The sequence below is a fragment of the Sapajus apella genome, unplaced genomic scaffold (assembly GCF_009761245.1).
Source record: "Sapajus apella isolate SASKATOON/1434 unplaced genomic scaffold, GSC_monkey_1.0 scaffold850, whole genome shotgun sequence".
Taxonomy (NCBI): Eukaryota; Metazoa; Chordata; class Mammalia; order Primates; family Cebidae; genus Sapajus; species Sapajus apella.
The window spans coordinates 5,872-25,599 of NW_022437776.1; the positions used below are offsets into that span (position 1 = coordinate 5,872).

Here is a 19,728-nt window from a genome sequence, read left to right on the forward strand (position 1 = left end):
TCAAAATACAAAATACATGTACAAAAATTAGTAGCATCTCTGTAAATCAAAAACGTGCATGCCGAAAACCAAATCAAAAACAAAATCTCATTCACAATCACTACAAAGAGAATAAAATATCTAGGAACATAGCTAACCAAGGAGGTGAACGATCTTTATAACAAGACTGACAAAACATGGCTAAAAGAAGTCAGAGATGAAAGAAACAAATGGAAAACCATTTTATGCTCATGGATAGAAAAGATCAATATTATTAAAATGGTAATACTGCCAAAAAATATTACAGATTTAATGCTATTTTTATCAAACTACTGAAAATATTTCTTAACAGAATTGAAAAAAAATTAAATTTATGTGGAACCAAAGAAGAGTGCAAATAGCCAAGGCAATCCTAGGCAAAAAGAACAAAGCTTAAGTCATTACACTACCTGAATTCAAACTATAGTACAGGGCTACAGTAAACAAAGCAGCATGGTACTGGTACAAAAACAAACTTATAAACCAATGCAACAGAAGAGAGAGCCCAGAAATAATGCCACATACCTACAGCCATCTGGTTTTTGGCAAAGGTAACAAAAGGAATCTGGGAAGAATTCCCTATTTAATAAATGGTGCTGGAATAACTAGCTAGCACTATGTAGAAGATTGAAACTGGAAACTTCAATTAAACCATATACAAAAATCAACTTAAGATAAATGAAAAATTTAAATGCAAAACTTCAAATTAAAAACAAACAAAAAAAACTGTGAGATAACTTAGAAAATACCATTCCAGACCCAGAAACTGGCAAAAATTTTAAAACAAAGATGCCAAAAGCAATCGTAACAAAAACAATAATTGACAAATGGAAACTACTTAAGCTAAAAAGCTTCATCACAGCAAAGGAAACCATTAACACAGTAAACAAACAATACACAGAATAAAAGAAAATATTTGCAAACCATGCTTTTGACAAAGATTCAATACCCATAATTTATAAGAAACAGGCCAGGCGCAGTGGCTCAAGCCTGTAATCCCTGCACTTTGGAAGGCCGAGGCGGGCGGACCACGAGGTCAAGAGATCGAGACCATCCTGGCCAACGTGGTGAAACCCCGTCTGTACTAAAAATACAAAAATTAGCTGGGTGTGGTGGCGTGCGCCTGTAGTCCCAGCTACTCGGGATGCTGAGGCAGGAGAATTGCTTGAACCCAGGAGGCGGAGGTTGCAGTGAGCCGAGATTGTGTCACTGCACTCCAGCATGGCGCCTGGCGACAGAGTGAGACTCTGTCTCAAAAAAAAAAGAAACAAGTTTATAGAAAAAAAAAGACCTGAATTTAAAAGTAGCAAAAAATATGAAAAAGATGTTTTTTAAAAGACATACATGTGACTAATAAGCATATGAAAAATGCTCATCACTAATGATTAGAGAAATTCAAAGAAAAACCACAATGAAATATTATCTCACACCAGCGAGAATGGCTAGTATAATAGAAAGTCAAAAGTGGCCGGGCGTGGTGGCTCACACCTGTAATCCAAGCACTTTGGTGGCCAAGGCGGGCGGATCACCTGAGGTCGGGAGTTCAAGACCAGCTTGACCCACAAACCCCATCTTTAAAAAAGAAAAACAAAAAAAGAAAGTCAAAAGATAACAGATGTTGGCAAGGTTACAGAGAAACGGGAATGTTTATACAATGCCAGTGGGAATGTAAATTAGTTCCACCATTGTGAAAAGCAATGTGTTGATTCCTCATAGAACTAAAACAAGAATTACCTTTTGACCCAGCAACCTCATAATTTGGCATGTACCCAGTAAAATACAAATTATTCTAAAGACATACGCATCTTCATTGCAGCACTATTCACAATAGCAAAGACATGGAATCAACCTAAGTACTTATCAATTGTATACTGCATAGAGAAAATATGGTATAGTTGGGCATGGTGGCTCACATCTGTAATCTCAGAATTTTGGGAGGCCAAGGCAGGTAAACTGCCTGAGCTCAAAAGTTTGAGACCAGCCAGGGCAACAGAGCAAAATCCCATTTCTACAAAAAATACAAAAAAAATAACCAGGCCTGCTAGTGTGTGTCTGCAGTCCCAGCTACTTGGGGGGGAGGGCTAAAGTAGAAGAGGATTGCTTGAGCCCACCCCATTGAGGCTGCAATGAGCTGAGATCACGCCACTGCATTCCAGTCTGGGCAACAGAGTGAGACCCTGTTCTCAAAAATAAAATAAAAAGTTTAATAAAAATAAAATACGTTACATAAATAGTATAGAATACTGTGTGGTCATTAAAACACACACACACACACGCCCATGTTCTTTGAAGCAACATGGATGAAGCTGGAAACTACTCTTAGAGAACTAATGCAGCAGCAGAAAACCAGATGCATGTTATTTCTAAGTACAAGCTGAATAATAAGAACACAGGAACACAGACAAGAACAGAGACTGAGGCCTAGTTGAGATTGAAGAATGGGAGGATAAAGAGGATCAGAAAAAAAAAAAAAAACAACTTTTTGGTGCTATGCTTAGTACCTCAGTGACAAAATAATCTGCACACCAAACTCCCATACACAGTTTTAGCTGTATAAAAAACCTACATGTGCACCCTTGCAACAAAAATAAAAGGTAAACAAAAATCTATGAGTGCGAAACAGCGCGATGTAGGCGGAAGAACTGGTCTGTGCTACAGACAGCGGCTCAGGTGGAGGTATACTCTGATGCATGTTTGTGTTTATGCAGGCAGATGAGATTAAGAACAGGTGGTCCAGAACCCTCAGTTGTTGAGGAAAACAGGTTGCTGTGGCAGATTCAGTGTCTGGGGGTGGGGATATGCAAGGAGACTTGTAGACACTTTTGTAGGTTTTTGCCAAGAAACACTAGAATCAAAAATGCTGTTGTGAAATTTCTCTGGGTGGTGCCTTGTCCTGGGAGAGGTGTGGACACATTAATATCTAATGGGTAAGCCTGTGAGTGAGTGGGAATCCCGTAGTGACAGCTGTGGAAAAAGGGGGTCTGCTATCAGAGTTTCGTTCTTCTGAGTTTTTATCCTCTTAAATCCTGGGAGGAGACCTGGAATCACAGGACAATGGGCAGTGTGACAGCCTGTGTACAGGGGAGCAGAGCCTTCCATTCCCAGACAACCAGAGTTTGATTCCAGGCCAGGCCTCTCTAATATCTTTTTTCCTGTACCAAATCTGGAGAGTTTGCTGAACACCAAGGCTTTCTCCAACACCAACTCATTGACTAACATTTGAATTTGAATTCTGATACTATGCAGAGTCAGCACAGACCCTGATTCAGGGCTCAGCCTCACAACACTGTCCTAAGGGCAGATACCAGTCACAAAACCCATAGGCCTATCTATGCTCCTGAACTACTGTTTAAAAATTGTGGACTCCCATAACCTCCCTCAAGTTTCATAATTTGATAGAGCTACTCACACAACTCAGCAAAACACTGTAGTTACATTTACCAGCTTATTATAGAAAATACAACTAAGAAAAAGTCATATACAGGAAATGTGGCCTGGGGTGGAGGCTCGCACCTGTAATTCCAGCACTTTGGGTGGCCAAGCTGAGTGGATCACCTGAGGTCAGGAGTTTGAGACCAGCCTGACCAACACAGAGAAACTCTGTCTCTACTAAAAATACAAAAAATTAGCCAGGTGTGGTGGCGCATGTCTGTAATCCCAGCTACTCAGGAGGCTGAGGTAGAAGAATCCCTTGAACCTGGGAGGCAGAGGTTGCAGTGATCCCAGATCATGCCACTCCAGCCCCGGCAACAAAAGTGAGATGAAAGAAATGAAAGAAACGAAAGGAAGGAAGAAAGGGAGGGAGGGAGGAAATAGGATAAAGAAAAAATGGGTAAAGATCAAGTACATAGATAATCCTGGTAAATAGCTATGATTAATAAAAATCTCTATCCTTTTGTGTTCTCCAGAAACAGTTTATGGAAAGAAACAAGCTTTCCATTATGACTTAGTTGGGGCTCTTTTTTCTGATCTATCACATAGCCAGACATAGACTCTGCACATTATCTTCTTCTTCTCACTTTAAAAAATCAGCTGAATTTTTCTTCAGTGGTCAAAATAAAATACTTTTTAATCAAACTTCACTTAAGTTTGTCTCCTGCCCACAGGCTCCTGAACATTCAGCTACACTCAATCTGAGTCAAAATACAACCCCATGTTATGTCCTTCTTAAGGACATGCTGACTTCAGGGTAAAACATTAATGTAGAATCTGATTTTTTCACCTCTCATTTGCCATTTACCTTCTTTGTAATCTTGTTTGCTCCTTCCTATAAAAGAATGCCCTTGTCCGTCTGACTTTGCAAGTTTTACAGATCTTATATTAGGTATTTTCTTCTGTTGCAATACTCCTTTGGAATTATTTTTTTTTAGACAAAGTCTCACTCTGTCACCCAGGCTAGAGTGCACTGGCATATTCTTGGATCAGTGCAACCTCCACCTCCCAGGTTCAAGTTATTCTTCTTTGCCTCAGCCTTTCGAGTAGCTGGGACTACAGGTGCGTGCCACCACACCTGGCTAATTTTTGTCTTTTTTGTAGAATTCGGATTTCACTATGTTGGCCAGGCTGGTCTTGAACTCCTAACCTTGTGATCCACCTGCCTCAGCCTCCCAAAGTGCTGCGATGACATGTGTGAGCCACTGCTCTCAGCTGGAATTTATTTTTTTTTACATAAATCTAACTTTGCTTTGTGTTAAACAATCTAGAAACTGCTTCAAAACAATAACAACTTCATCTTCACAAAAATCCTACCAGTTATTTTCCTTCTTATCCTTAACTGCATTTGCCTGTGGGTCCCCAGCTTTACAGGGTTCTGTAGCTTCTCTTACTATAAAGGATTCTTCCACTGCTGGGGTGAGTAGGCTGGGACATCTTCAAGGGAGTCTCTTTAGGAAACAATTAATTGGGCTGTTAATAACCTTCTTTTGGAGGTTTAATATTAGCCTTAGATTGGAGGCACTAGGCTCAAGCTTTTATTTCCATGTCACAGTTATTTACTTTGTTTTTGAAACTTCGTGTGTGAAAAATTCTGCAACATTACTCAAACACAATGTTTATCTAAAGGGATGAAATTATAAGGCGCTTACATTTTACACCTCAATGAGAAAAGCAAAAGTATCTATTCCTTTCAGACAATATATGTCTTATTCTAAATTTTTTCATTAAAAATATATAGTAAACAATTAGTCATATGGGAACATTTCTAGGAGGTACCAAGTTTTATCTCATAAAGTTTAGCATGAAACTCAGAAGTCAAGATAACAGGATACAGAACAAAGACATTCATTGTCACAAATTTACCCTGCAAAAAGAGGAAGTGATATTTTTATGACTCTACATAACTCACCAGTTGTCTACCACATTTTCTTGTGGAAATGTTTGTTTGTTTGTTTTTTGAGGAGTTTCGCTCTTTTGCCCAAGCTGGAGTGAAGTGGCAAAATCTCCACTCAATGCAACATCCGCCTCCTGGGTTCAAGCGATTCTCCGGCCTCAGCCTCCCCAGTAGCTGGGATTGTATACTCCCACCACCACGCCGGGCTAATTTTTGTATTGTTGGTATAGACAGGGTTTTGCCATTTTGGCCAGCTAGTCTCGAAATCCCGACCTCAGATGATCCGCTGGCCTTGGCCTCTCCAAGTGCTGGGATGACAGGTGTGAGCTACTGCGCCTTACCGGAAATGTATTCATTTTCTACAGCCAAAATGCAGGAGAGATTTTCCCTATTGTTTTTCCTGGTAGCATTTTCAAAGCAAGGCCTTGTAATTCTGCTTGAAATCACCCAGTCATAAAAAACATTTTCGCAATAACTCCCGTAAATTTTTAACAAGAGAAAAGAGAAACTGAGAACCCCATAAGCCAAAGGTCTTCCCATTCATGACCTGCAACCAAGTCAGGATTCTCCCCTGACGACCCTCCCTTGGTCCCTGGGAGAGACAAGCTAGAAGAGAGGTAGCTCTCCGGGTGCAGAGCTGCCCAGAGAGGGCTTCAGGCCAGGGCACAGTCACTGCGCGGTCGCCATCTTATTGCTGAAGGGGACTGAGGCCGGTCTGGGAAGGAGAACTCCGGGCACAAATTATGGAGCTGTTTGCGGGGACGCCTGAGTCCGCCACAGCCACGTCCCACCGGTTCCAGCAAACCCTTTCCCCGAGGTCGGACCCGGCACTCACACCATTTCTAGGCTTCCAGGGGGTCCTGGCATCTTAGCTGTGGATCTCCAGTACCAGCAGGTCACAAGTCCTCGGAGGTTGGGCCTATAGTGGCAGCGAAGACAAGACCGGAAACTCCGGCTGCAGCAAGACACAAAGCCGCCGCCACATCCCAGAAGCCGCCCTTTTCGCTCCAGCTGCGTGCCTGATTGGACGGTTCTCAGGGCAGCGTCGCTCACTGGATAAGGTTTAAGACCCAAGACCTGAGTGACAGAAGACATGACCAAACGCTGGCTGATTGAAGAAAGAGTGACAGCCGAAGGTACAGCCTTTTCAGGCAGGGCTTCTCCTACCTGCGCTGAGCCAGGTCCACCCCAGAGGGTGTTGCCTTTAGCCTTGTGTATAAGGCCTTGTGTATTTGTAAATTATATACTGTATGGCTGCTCACATATTAAAAGAATACAATAAAAATTATTTTTTTTAACTTCAGTTTTTTGTAAACTTCCTGGCTTCTGGTCCTTTGAGCAGGCAGCCTGAGATTGTTTCATTTCATTTTGTTTTGTTTTGTATTGAAAAGGAGTCCTGCCCTGTCGCCCAGGCTGGAGTGCAATGGCACCATCTCGGCTCACTGCAACCTCCGCCTCCCGGGTTCCAGTGATTGTCCTGCCTAGTAGCTGGGATTACACGCACGGGCCACCACACTGGCTAATTTATTTGCATTTTAGTAGAGGCGGGGTTAGAAGCTCCCCGCAGACACATGCAACTTTTAGAAAGAAGTTTTTTCTGGGCAGTCGCTAGGTAATCCTAGCACTTTGGGGAGCTGAGGTGGAGCATTGCTTGAACCCAGGAGTTTGTGACCAGCCTGGCCTACATGGTGAAACCCCCTCTGTACAAAAAACACAAAAATTAGCTGGATGTGGTGGCACGTGCCTGTGGTCCCAGCTACTCAGGAGACAGAGGTGGGAGGTTAGCTGGAGCCCAGGAGGTCAAGGCTACAGTGAGTTGTGATTATGCCACTGCACTCCTGCTTGGGTGACAGAGTGAGACCCTGTTTTAGAAAAAAACAAAAACAAACCAAATATAGCGTCTGTGCACTACACACTAGACTTCTTTCCAAAGGGTTATATAACACTATACTTTCACCAGCAATGTATGAGACTACTCATTTCCTATACATTCACTATCACTGGTGTGCAGTTAAGGAAACTTAGTAGGCCTGAATTGTCCAAACCCCGCACTCCAAAGAAAGGTTTGACTCTAGCCCAACTCCTGGAAAGTGACCTCTCAGTCCTTGGACTATCTTGCCTGTCTGGTGTTACCCACACCAGATAGTCTATGTTAACAAAGTGACTTATTATGGGGACCTTGGACCATGCAGTGTAATGTCAGCTTCACCTTAGGAAGGTGGACACAGAGAAACTAAGGTCATTCAGATGGGTGCTCTCGTCCATGTGACCAGCCCCCAATGAAACCCGCAACACCAAGGCTCAGGTAAGCTTCTTGTTTGCCAGTACTTTCTGTGTGTTAACACATATCACTGGGGAATTCAGCACTGTCCACATGATGCCCCTGGGAGAGGACAACTGGAAGCTTGTGCTTGGTCTCTCCTGGACTCTGCCCTATGCAGCCTTTTCTGCTGCAGATTTTAATCTGTATCTTTTTTTTTTTTTTTAACAGTCCAGGGGCCTTTTATTTATTTATTTTTTAACACCTATTATGCCATGAATTCATAGGGAATAGGTTCCAGCAGCTCAGGCTCCTTTCCATTGCGTCTCACAAAGTGTGCTTCTCTGCGTGGAGCAGGCTGGCGCTTCAGTTGGACCCAGGTACCTTTCTCTTTGGCTTCTTTCTTTTTCTGATCATTTTCCTCCACACGTTTTAGGAAGCTCTCTCAGCTCTTAGAGTGCTTGATGTGCTCAATATGCACATTAATTCTCTTGGCAAGAATCTTGCCCTTAACTTGTTTGTTTACAACAACGCCAACAGCATGCTGGGTAACGTTGTAGACTCTTCCAGTTTTGCCATGATAACATTCGTGGGGCATTCCTTTTTGAACAGTCCCCATTCCCTTGATGTCCACAATATCACCTTTCTTACAGATTCGCATATACGTGGCCAAAGGGACAACTCCATGTTTTCTAAAAAACCTAGAGAACACATATAGAGAGTGCCTCTCCTCTTTCCCTTTGTGTTCGTCATTCTGGTGAATTACTGGAAGATGGTGGTTCCTGCCGAAAGGCTAATCTGTATCTTTTTGTTGTAATAAACTATAACCATGAGTGTAACAGATGGACTCAGTTTTGTGAGTCCTTCTAGTTAATCACTGAACCTTTGGGACCCCAAAACACAACTTTTTCTGTTCTCTAATTAAATTTTACATGTTACGTAGGAAACCTATGCACATAATTGAAAAATCAAACGCTAAGAGCTTCTCATGCAGTCTACTCCCTAACCCTGTTTCTCTAATGCTCCCAGATATACTCCCTAAATAATCAAATGCTTACATTTTCTAAACTATTTGTAATCTCTACATCTGAGTGATTATTTCTGTATTATATAATAGGGAGATCCTACCCCTTCTCAATATGTCAACTTGGTATATTATCTGATGACTTCCTGTTCTAATAGGTGATGATTTGTCTGACACCCCCCCCTTACCTCAGTGTCTGGGCCACTTTCCAAATATGGTGCTCTCACTATTTTTCAATGGCCTTGGTTACCTTCCACAACGTTCAACGATTATACCTCATTCATTTATTGTTAATTTTCTCAGTTTTTAGGTTTAGGGGATACATGTGCAGGCTTGTTACATGGGTAAATTGCATGTCACTAGGGCTTGGTTTACAAATTATATCATCATCCAGTTAGTGACCACAGTACCCAATAGTTTTTTTTTTGTTTTGTTTTGTTTTTTAAGATGGGATTTCACCGTGATGGCCAGGTTGGTCTTGAACTCCTGACCTCAGGTGATCCACCCACCTTGGCCTCCCAAAGTGCTAGGATTACAGGCGTGAGCCACCACGCCCGGCCCCCAATAGTTTTTTGGCCCATGCCACCCTCCCCACTCAAGCAGGCCCCACTGTCTATTGTTTCCCTTTCTATGTCCATGTGTACTCAATGTTTAGCTCCCACTTATAGGTGAGAACATGGAGTATTGGGTTTCCTGATGATGCATTAATTTGTTTAGGATAATGGCCTCCAGCTGCATCCATGTTACTGTAAAAGACATGGTTTCCTTTTTTCACATCTGTTTTAAAAGAATGCATTTAAAATACATAGAGTGTCTGATCAAAGTAGCATTTGAAACGTATTACAAAAGTTAGTTTATGAGGACAGGCATGGTGGCTCATGCCTGTAATTCCAACACTATGGGAGGCCAAGGCGGGCTAATTACGACGTCAGGAGTTTGAGACAACCCTGATTAACATGGTGAAACCCTGTCTCTACTAAAAATACAAAAATTAGCTGGGTGTGGTGGCACAGGCCTGTAATCCCAGCTACTCAGGAGGCTGAGAAAGGAGAATTGCTTGAACCCAGGAGGTGGAGGGTCCAGCGAGTGGAGATTGCACCACTGCACTCTTGCAACAGAGCAAGACTCCATCTCAAAAATAAATAAAGTTAGTTTATTATAAAAATAGTGTCCAGATGCTATTATATGTTTATTATATGTTTTATATGTTCTGAGTGAGCATATAAAGATTACTATATCAACTCTTCCAGATAATTAAAGAAAATATGTTAAAAATATGTGGCTAAGGTAATTAGCTGAAAATAAGTGAAAATAAGTTTATTTGCACAGATAATAAAAATGCTTTTCAAACTGGATACAAAATACAAAATGTGTCACTGAAAAAAGTCAGAAAATGTACATTATCTAAAGATAAACAACTCTGTGCTACAAAAGTTATGCAGCATAGAGGAGGCGTTACCAGCGGAGGGTGTCCAGTTTCTTGGCATTTTGAACAAAGAGTTAGACAATCCCAGCACTTTGGGAGGCCGAGGTGGGCGGATTATGAGGTTAGGAGTTCAAGACCAGCCTGACCAACATGGTGAAACCTTATCTACTGAAAATACAAAAATTAGCTGGGCGTGATGGAAAGTGACTGTAATCCCAGCTACTGAGGACGCTGAGGCAGGAGAATTGCTTGAACCTGGGAAGCGGATGTTGCAGTGAACCAAGATCTCACCACTGCCCTCCTGCCTGGGTAAGAGAGTAAGACTCTGTCTCAACAAAAAAATAAAAATAAAAAAAGAGTTAGACAAAATGCACAGACAAGCAAAGAAAGAACGAAGCAACAAAAGCAGAGATTTATTGAAAACCAAAGTGCACTCCACAGGGTAAGGGCGAAGCCAAGTACAGAGGTTCAAGAGCCCGGTTATAGAATTTTCTCATGTTTAAACATCCTCCAGAGGTTTCCATTGACTATTTCATGTATGCCCGATGTGCACAAAGAGGGTGAAGTTACAGTCATTTACCCAGTGTACACCCTATGTAAATGGAGAGAATATTTTCTGTCATAGCTAAAGTGTTTTCATTTGCTTTAGTTCTGGGAAGTCTGCATGTATGAGTCTTATGTTCCCTGCCTCAGACCCTATTCTCCTGCCTCGGTATCATATATAAATATCAAATACTTAAATGTATTTTTTTTTCAGACAGTATCTCAATCCCTCACCCAGGCTGGAGTGCAGGGGCTTGATCACTGCTCACTGCAGCCTTGACCCACTGGACTCAGGTTATTCTCACATCTCAGCTTCTTAATTGGCTGGGATACAGGTACATGCCACCATGCCTAGCTAATTTTTTTGTGTGTATTTTTGTAGAGATGGGCTGGGCACGGTGAGTCACACCTGTAATCCTACCACTTTGGGAGGCTGAGGCAGGTGGATCTCTTTAGTTCAGGAGTTCAAGACAAGCCGAGCCAACATAGTGAAGCACTGTCTCTACGGAAAATACAGAAAATTAGCTGGGTGTGGTGGCTCGTGCCTGTAATCCCAGCTATTCGGAAGGCTGAGATGGGAGAATTGCTTGAACCTGGGAGGCGGATGTTGCAGTGAGCTTTGATCCTGCCACTGCACTCCAGCCTGGTTTAAAATATTATCAATAGTAGTTAACTATCAGTAGTAATTGTAATTATTACCTAAAATTGTTATATGCCACAGAAGTAACCAAATTTCCATGTAAATTGTGTCTTTAACTATGACTGTTGTAAGACTTTTGTCATCCACTGTTGTCTTACTTTTATCCTTTCAAAAAGTGGCATTATGGGCTGGGCGTGGTGGCTCACACCTATAATCCCAACACTTTGGGAGGCCGAGGCGGTTGGATCACCTGAAGTCAGGAGTTCGAGACCAGCCTGGCCAACATGATGAAACCCTGTCTTTACTAAAAATACAAAACATTAGCCGAGTGTGGTGGTAGGCACCTGTAATCCCAGCTTCTCAGGAGGCTAAGGCAGAAGAACCACTTGAACCCAGGAGGAAGAGGTTGCAGTGAGCTGAGATCCCACCGCTGCACTCCAGCCTGGGTGACAGAGCAAGACACTGTCTCAAATATATACATATATATATATATGTATATGGTGGGTCACACCTGTAATCCTACCACTTTGGGAGGCTGAGGAAGGTGCATCTCTTTAGTTCAGGAGTTCAAGACAAGCCAGGCCAACATGGTGAAACACCATCTCTACTGAAAATACAGAAAATTAGCTGGGTGTGGTGGCTCATGTCTGTTATCCCAGCTATTCGGAAGGCTGAGGTAGGAGACTCGCTTGAACCTGGGAGGCGGATGTTGCAGTGAGCTTTGATCCTGCCACTGCACTCCAGCCTGTATATATATATGTGTATATATATGTGCATAAATATATATATTTGTAACAAAACACAATTGGAGACACTGATTATTTTATGAAAGTTTTACCTGGAATGATGTGCTTTCAGATACAGACTTCTTTAAGGTATCAAAGTTGGCTTATAGAAATAACATAAGCTCTTCGAACAAGCTTGCCTTACAGCTCTTCTACACAGTCCCTGTACAGGTTCCCTACCTGTGGGAAGTAAACAATGCCACTTTCTGACAGGCCCAGGAGCCCAAGATTTTTGTGACCTGAGGGTGTTTTGCTGAAAGATTTACTGTCATTATAGATTCAAAGATTCATGAGCAAAAGAAACCAGAATATTACACTCAAATGCAGTTAAGAGAAAAGTTTAATGATTAATGTAGAAAAGGAATATAATGGTAAATTTAGCAAATGCTAAAGTGGGAGAAAAGGAAAATATGTTCATATATACATATATATATTCACCAAATTGGGGAGGATACCTACATCCAGATCAAGCGGTGCTGGGAAGCTCAAGAAACAGCCATCTGGAGTCCCAGTTAGGAGAACTCCCGGGTAGTGCATCTACTCTGCAGATGAGACTTTGAGAGCAGCCAGGGCTGGATGCGGTGGCTCACGCCTGTAATCCCAGCACTTTGGTAGGCCGAGAAGGCAGGTGGATCATGAAGTCAGGAGTTCAAGACCAGCCTGGCCAGGATGATGAAACCCTGTATCTACTAAAAGCACAAAAATTAGCCGGGCTTCGTAGCGAGCTCCTGTAATCTCAGCTACTCCGGAGGCTGAGGCAGAGAATTGCTTGAATGTGGGAGGCCTCCCAGCTTATACTATGAGGCCAGTAGCTGATATTGTCAGCTAGCATTCAAATACACGGCCTTCAAAGTTCAGTCAATAATGCTTAATCTTTTGCTTTGTGTCTCTCAGGATGTTCTGAAACCCAAAGAATTGGCCAGATTCCCAAGTGTTGAGAAGTTCTATAGCATACACCCTTTCTTTTTCTTTCTTTCTTTCTTTTTTTTTTTTTTAGATAGAGCCTTGCTCTGTTGCCCAGGCTGGAGTGCAGTGGCGAGGTGTCAGCTCCCTGCAACCTCTGCCTTTCGTGTTCAAATGATTCTCCTGCCTCAGCCTCCTGAAGAGCTGGGATTATAGGCGCCTGCCTCCATGCCCCGCTAATTTTTCGCAATTTTAGTAGCAACGAGTTTTCACCGTGTTGGCCAGTCTGGTCTTGAACTACTGATCCAGTGATCTGCCCACCTTGGCCTCCCAAAGTGCTGGGATTACAGGCGTGAGACAACACACCTGGCTACACACACCGTTTCTTATTTAAAGTTTCTCACGACTTGTGGGTATTTACTTTCCATGTAGGTGCTTAGACCACATGAAGTCATCTATTAGTTAGAAGCTTAGCATTGCTTCTGAAGCCTGAAGAAGACTAATACAATTTTAAATTATTTAAATAAGGTGAGATATTCCTCCAACTAATACAGGTATTTGCAGGAACAGGATGGGCTTAAAACATGAAAGTTGAATCTGAGATTCCATAATAAAATAGAGTTTCAGCAAGGCCAATATAAGAAAAAAACTGGAGCCTATATAGGAAATAATTATTCTTGCTGACTTGATTCAATTCCTCTAGCCAAGTATAATAAAGCTAAAGCTTGTTTTGCAAATGAGTTCATCCTGTGATTTGTCTTTAGTGAAAATGGAACTAAAGAGAGAAAAACTTCTGTGTCAGAATAAACTCTAGTACACACTTGTAATTAGCTTCTGGTCTTGCCTGATGTTTCTTCAATTTTTATTATTTTTTACAGTTTGGAATAAATTCTAAAACTTCTCTGGCTACAAGTCTCAAAAATAATGTATTTTTTTTTAATTTTTTCTTTTCTTTTTTTTTTTAGACGGAGTCTCACACTGTCGCCCAGGCTGGTGTGCAGTAGTGTGATCTCAGCTCACTGCAACGTCGCCTCCTGGGTTCAAGCTACTCTCCAGCGTCGGCCTCCTGAGCAGCTGGGATTACAGGCACATGCCTGGCTAATTTTTGTATTTTAGTAGAGACAGTGTTTCACCATGTTGGTCAGGCTGGTCTCGAACTCCTGACCTCGTGATCCATTTGCCTCGGTGCTGGAATTACAGGCATGAGCCACCGCTCTCGGTCTTTGTTTTGTTTTGTTTTGTTTTGTTTTTATTTTTGGCAGAATCTTGCTCTGTAGCCCCAGGCTGGAGTGCAGTGCCAGATATTGGCTCATTGCAACCTCCAACTCCCTGGTTCAAGTGATTCTTCTGCCTCAGCCTCCTGAGTGCCTGGGATTACAGGCGTGCACCACCACGCCCAGTTAGTTTTTGTATTTTTAGTAGAGACGGGGTTTCACCATGTTGGCCAGGATGGTCTCAATCTCCTGACCTCTTGATCTGCCAGCCTCAGCCTCCCAGAGTGCTGGGATTAAAGGCGTGAGCCACCAAGCCCTCTTTTCATTTCTTTCTTCATTTTTTTTTTTTCTGATTTGAAATAACTAAAACCTAAAAGTACAACTACTTTCTTAAAGCCCTACAAACTGAAGCTAGACAAACTTAAACTTCAGAAAAATATGAAAGCAACTTATTTAAGTTAGTAAACCTCTTTTAAACCTGCCTACTGATGTAAAGACTTCAGAGTAATATGGCTACATTGATTTTGAAAATTATTCTTTTTTTGTTTTTTTTTTTTGTTGTTTGTTTGTTTGTTTTCATTGTTTTTCTTTCTTTACCTGTTTCTCTTTGAAGGATGTGAGACTTCACAACCTGTTAAAAACAATCTTTCTGGCCAGGCGGATCACCTGAGGTCAGGAGGTTGAGACCAGCCTAACTAACATGGAGAAACCCTATCTCTATTAAAAATACAGAATTAGCCAGGCCTGGTGGCACATGCATGTAATCACAGCTACTCCGGAGGCTGAGGCAGGAGAATCGCTCGAACCCCGGAGGTGGAGGTTGCGGTGAGCCGAGATCACGCCATTACACTCCAGCCTGGGCAACAAGAGCAAAACTCTGTCTCAAAAAAAAAAAAAAAAAATCTTTTCTAGCCGGGCACGGTGGCTCATGCCTGTAATCCCAGCACTTTGGGAGGCCGAGGCGGGTGGATCACGAGGTCAAGAGATCCAGACCATCCTGGTCAACATGGTGAAACCCCGTCTCTACTAAAAATGCAAAAAATTAGCTGGGCATGGTGGCGCGCGCCTATAATCCCAGCTACTCAGGAGGTTGAGGCAGGAGAATTGCCTGAACCCAGGAGGCAGAGGTTGCCCCATTGCACTCCAGCCTGGGTAACAAGAGGAAAACTCCGTCCCAAAAAAAAAAAAATCTTTTCTAATAATGTGGGACCTACTACCTACTCTTCTAGGAATAAACTGTTCTAGCAATAAGAGATTAGACAAAATCTGAAACCAGAGACTTATTTTTTCCTAAAATGCTTTATCTGAAAGATTTTTTAAATAAAAGAAAATAAACATGTAAAGAAAATAAATCTCTTGACCCGAAAATCACCAAGCTGAAAGAGAAAGCCAGCCTGGGAACTTGCCTCCCATTCTATTTCCAATTAAGATAGCTACAAAGATAGAAAAACTTCATACACCCCTCACGTTTTGCCCACAACAGAAATTCCTTGTGTACAAAGGACAGGCAGAACTCAAAAGTTATCCCTCTGCTCACCTGAGACAAGCGCATCTCTGATTGTTTCCTTCGCCCTATTGTTTCACTAAGCCAGACTAAGACATAAGTGACTCTGTCTGTAATTTGCATATTCAGTGAAAGGCTAATTAGAAACAAACAAATTCAAAAAAACAAAAAGCCATTTGTCCTTTAGCTGCCTCCGGCCTGGAAGCTCCCACGCTGCTTCACGTTGCCCCACCTTTCTGGACAATGTACAAGTTTCATGTATAGATCGATGTCTCCTGTCTCCCTAAAATGTATGAAACCAAGCTGTGCCCCAACCATCTTGGTCACATGTTGTCGGCACCTCCTGAGGCTGTGTCACAGGTGTGTCCTTAACTTTGGCAAAATAAGCTTTCTAAGTTGAGACTTCTCTGAGATACTTTTGGATTCACATTACTAGTTTCAGGTAGAATTTAAAATTCTTATCATAGAAACAAAGAAAAGAACTAATTAAACTGAGAAAAATTAATAAAAGTGTGCTTAAATTTACTGGCAGAATTATGGGTAAATCTAACTAATTAGATTCTATCTGTTTTAAGTAAATAAGGTAAAAATAGAATTACGAAGGAGGCTTTACTTTTGGGAAATCAAAAAGCCGCTTTTGACCAGTTGTTCCTCAGGCGTACACACCCCGGTCCCCGGACACCTGCCAGGACAGCCGGCCTCAGTGCCTGGAGAATGGGGTCCCTGAGGTCTGGGGTTGGGGTCTGGGCTCAGGACCGGCGCGGTGGCCTTGGGTCGTGCCCGCCCTGCTGGGGTCCCCCAGCCCAAGGCACCAAGTGGGTGCGGGGCGGGCGGGCAGAGCCACGCAGGGTGCGGGCGGGGCTGGGTGTTGGGTGCTTGGATTCGGAGCCATCCCAGCCATGGGACCCGCTGGGGCCGTCTTTCTGCTCTGGGAAAATTGCCCCCGCTGTCCCTGCCAGTGGTAGTCATGGGCGCTCCGCCTTGTAGCCCCCACCATGGAGCCGGGCAGGGCGGGAGAGCCGCGGGTGGGGAGGGACCAGCCAGCGCAGGAGGGGTGGCCCTGCAGGCAATGCGGGCACTGGAAAGGGAGCCTGGGTGAAGAAAAAGGGCTGGCGGGTGATCGTCCCCACTGCGCCAGCCCCCAGGCTTTGCTGCTGCCCCTCCCCGAAATTTACAGCAAGGGCAGGCGCACTGGTGTTTGGTGCCTGGAGCCACAGGGTCCTCACCCAAGTGAGAAGGCCCGCTGAGGGTCCCGCCACAGTCCGGCCCCCAGACCCTAGATCCTGGCCAGATTCGCCAAAGTCAGAGGCTGGAGTCTGGAGGGCGGATGTGAGGGTGTCAGCTGAGCCCAGCCCCTGCCCGGTGGTGGCCAGCCTAATGCTGTGACACTCTCTGCAGCCCGCACTGCTCCCACGCTGCTGTCAAGCTCGCTGGGCTAAGGGATCCGTCTGCCCCTAGAGGTGCGCACCCAACGCCAGGCAGAGGGTGCAGATGTGGGGCTGCTGGCGGTCAAGGTCCCCAAAGAAGAGGAGGGTCTTTTAAGAGGGGCCACGGGGCCACCGAAGGGGAGGGGAATGTGCCCCGAGCCCACTTTGCAAAGGCTCTCTGGTCCCCAAGGGGTGACACCTTCCGCCTCCAATCAAGTCTCAACTGGAGCGCTTCCAGCGTGTTACAGACAAGGGGCTCAAGCTAACCCCTTCCCCCTACTCTGATTGCTCTGCAGCTGCATTCCTGAGCCCCTGCCTAGGCGCCACATCAAGGCTGCCAGACTTGCCGCAATTAAGCAAAGCCTGATTACAGCCATCCGGGCAGCATGGGCAGCTCGAGGGAGGACAGAGAAAACATATGTTGGTTATCCATACTTGCAAATTTCTGTTTAACACATACCGGGGAAAAAAAAAAAACCTCCTGGTTTCTCTCTTTTTTTTTTTTTAAAGACTGCCAACCACAAAAGTCACAGGATAATGTACTGTGGGTCTGTTACAAGTTAACAAACTGTGTGCCTGTTACCAGCGGATAGATTACCTCAGTCCTAAAAGCCTTTTATGCCTTCCCCTCACCCCGTATAAACCGCTAGTTGTGTAAGCTCAGGGCTGCCTCCTCTGACTGTTACCGAGCAGCCTGGCAGGTTAATAAAATTTTGGTGCCTGACTTTGGGCCTATTCTCCTTTCTCTGGGCTACCCTTACACAGTGCTGGCCTGCCCGGCACCTGCGATCCAGACGCCTTGCCGCCAAACAGGAATCCTGTCACTCTCGGGGGGCGGTGGGGCCTGGTGGTGGGGAGCACAGAAACCCCCACCCCTTGCCTGGTAGTCACACACAGGGAGGCAATCGCTTGAACTGTGAGTGGGGTTTGGAGTGGGGCTTGAGGGAGGACTGGTGGCCCCGGGGCCTGAGTTATTGACAAGTGAATGAGCTGGGAATGAATAAGAATGAAGCCTTCTGGGGCTGGGAGGGAGGGGAGGAGGTTGAAGGTCCACGAATGCCTGGACCTCTGGGGCTCCAGGCTCCCAGTGTGGTGTCCTCCTCCAACCTCAGTTTTCTTACCCGTCCCAGAGAGGAATGTGGCAGGGCTGTTTTGATGATGAGGCCGGATAATCCTGGTCAGCATTTATTAGTCTGCCTGGTCTGGCTATTACTTTTTCTGACTTGTTAAGAAATTTTTCTGCCCAATGCCTATTCTTGGAAAGTGAGCTGGGGAGGCAGAAGGCAGAACTCTCAACCTTGGCTTCAGAGTCCCTTCTGGTTGCCCCCTCCCCTTAGGCTCAATGAAAGCACAGAGCTGGCAAAAGTTTCCTACCCAAGACAGCTGCAGAGTCCAGAGCCAGAAGATCTTGTTTTCTGAACTAAGGGTCTTTTTTTCTCTCTCCCGATAAGAAGTCTCACTCTGTCTTCCAGGCTGGAATGCAGTGGTGTGCCGGCAACCTCTGCCTCCCAGGCTCAAGCGATTTTCCTGCCTCAGGCTCCCGAGTAGCTGGGATTACAGGCATGTGCCAACATGTCCAGCTAATTCTGTATTTTTAGTAGAGATGGGGTTTCTCTATGTTGGTCAGGCTGGTCTCGAACTCCCGACCTCAGGTGATCTGCCTGCCTTGGCCTCCCAAGTGCTGGGATTACAGACATGAGCCACCTCGCCCAGCCTCAAGGGGCTTTTCTTACCCAAAATCAAAATCTCTTGGAGTGGTCAGCTTCAGACAGGAGTCTAAATTTGAATTTTTTTTGTTTTTTTTTTTTTTTTGAGACGGAGTTTTGCTCTTGTTGCTCAGGCTGGAGTGCAATAGCATGATCTCGACTCACTGCAACTTCTGCCTCCTGGAGTCAAGCAGTTCTCCTGCCTCAGCCTCCCAAGTAGTTGGAATTACAGGTACATGCCACCACGCCCAGCTAATTTTTGTATTTTTAGTAGAGATGGGGTTTCTCCATGTTGATTAGGCTGGTCTTGAACTCCCAACCTTAGGTGATCTGCCGGCCTCAGCCTCCCAAAATATAAGCCACCATGCCCAGCCTTGATTGCTTTTCTCTAGGGTTGACCCAAGGCCCTTATGATGAAGTGTTGCACCACTCCCATTCCACCCATTTTCCTGCCCTAATGCATTGAGTGTTCTTAACTGTAGTGACCTGGAATCTGGAGCAAGCTTCCCCAGGCAGGGCCTATTGCCCTCCTGAGCAGGCTGGCCTAGTCTTGGCCTGGTAAACATCAGTCCTGGGGCAAAAGACCCAGGGCAGGGAGGTCTCTCACCTCCCCCAGCCCCACACACTTTCATATGCTTCAGCCATCTACCGGGTGTGGTGACCTCTTAGGGTCCCCTAGCCTGCAGGGTAAAATTTTGACTTTTTGCCACAGTGGGGGAAACTGAGGCACAGGACTAGTGAGTGAAAAACATCAGAAACACTCTGTGACTGGGAAACACTCCCCAGAGGCAAGGTCTCTACAGGACTCAGCACCTCTTGGGTTGTGTCAGTGGGTGACATGTGCACCCTGATTGGCATCTGTACCTTGTGGGGGTGAGGGTGGGTGTTCTGGCAGGACAAGATGCTCTATGACTCACAGGGTAGAGAGACATTGTCCCTCTTTCCCTCC

The 19,728-nt window shown here is 44.5% G+C and overlaps 1 pseudogene; it reads right to left on the reverse strand.

Annotated features, from left to right (window-relative positions):
• Positions 1–7,855: 7,855 nt before the first annotated feature.
• LOC116546392 lies at positions 7,856–8,360 on the reverse strand (annotated as a pseudogene).
• Positions 8,361–19,728: the final 11,368 nt, after the last annotated feature.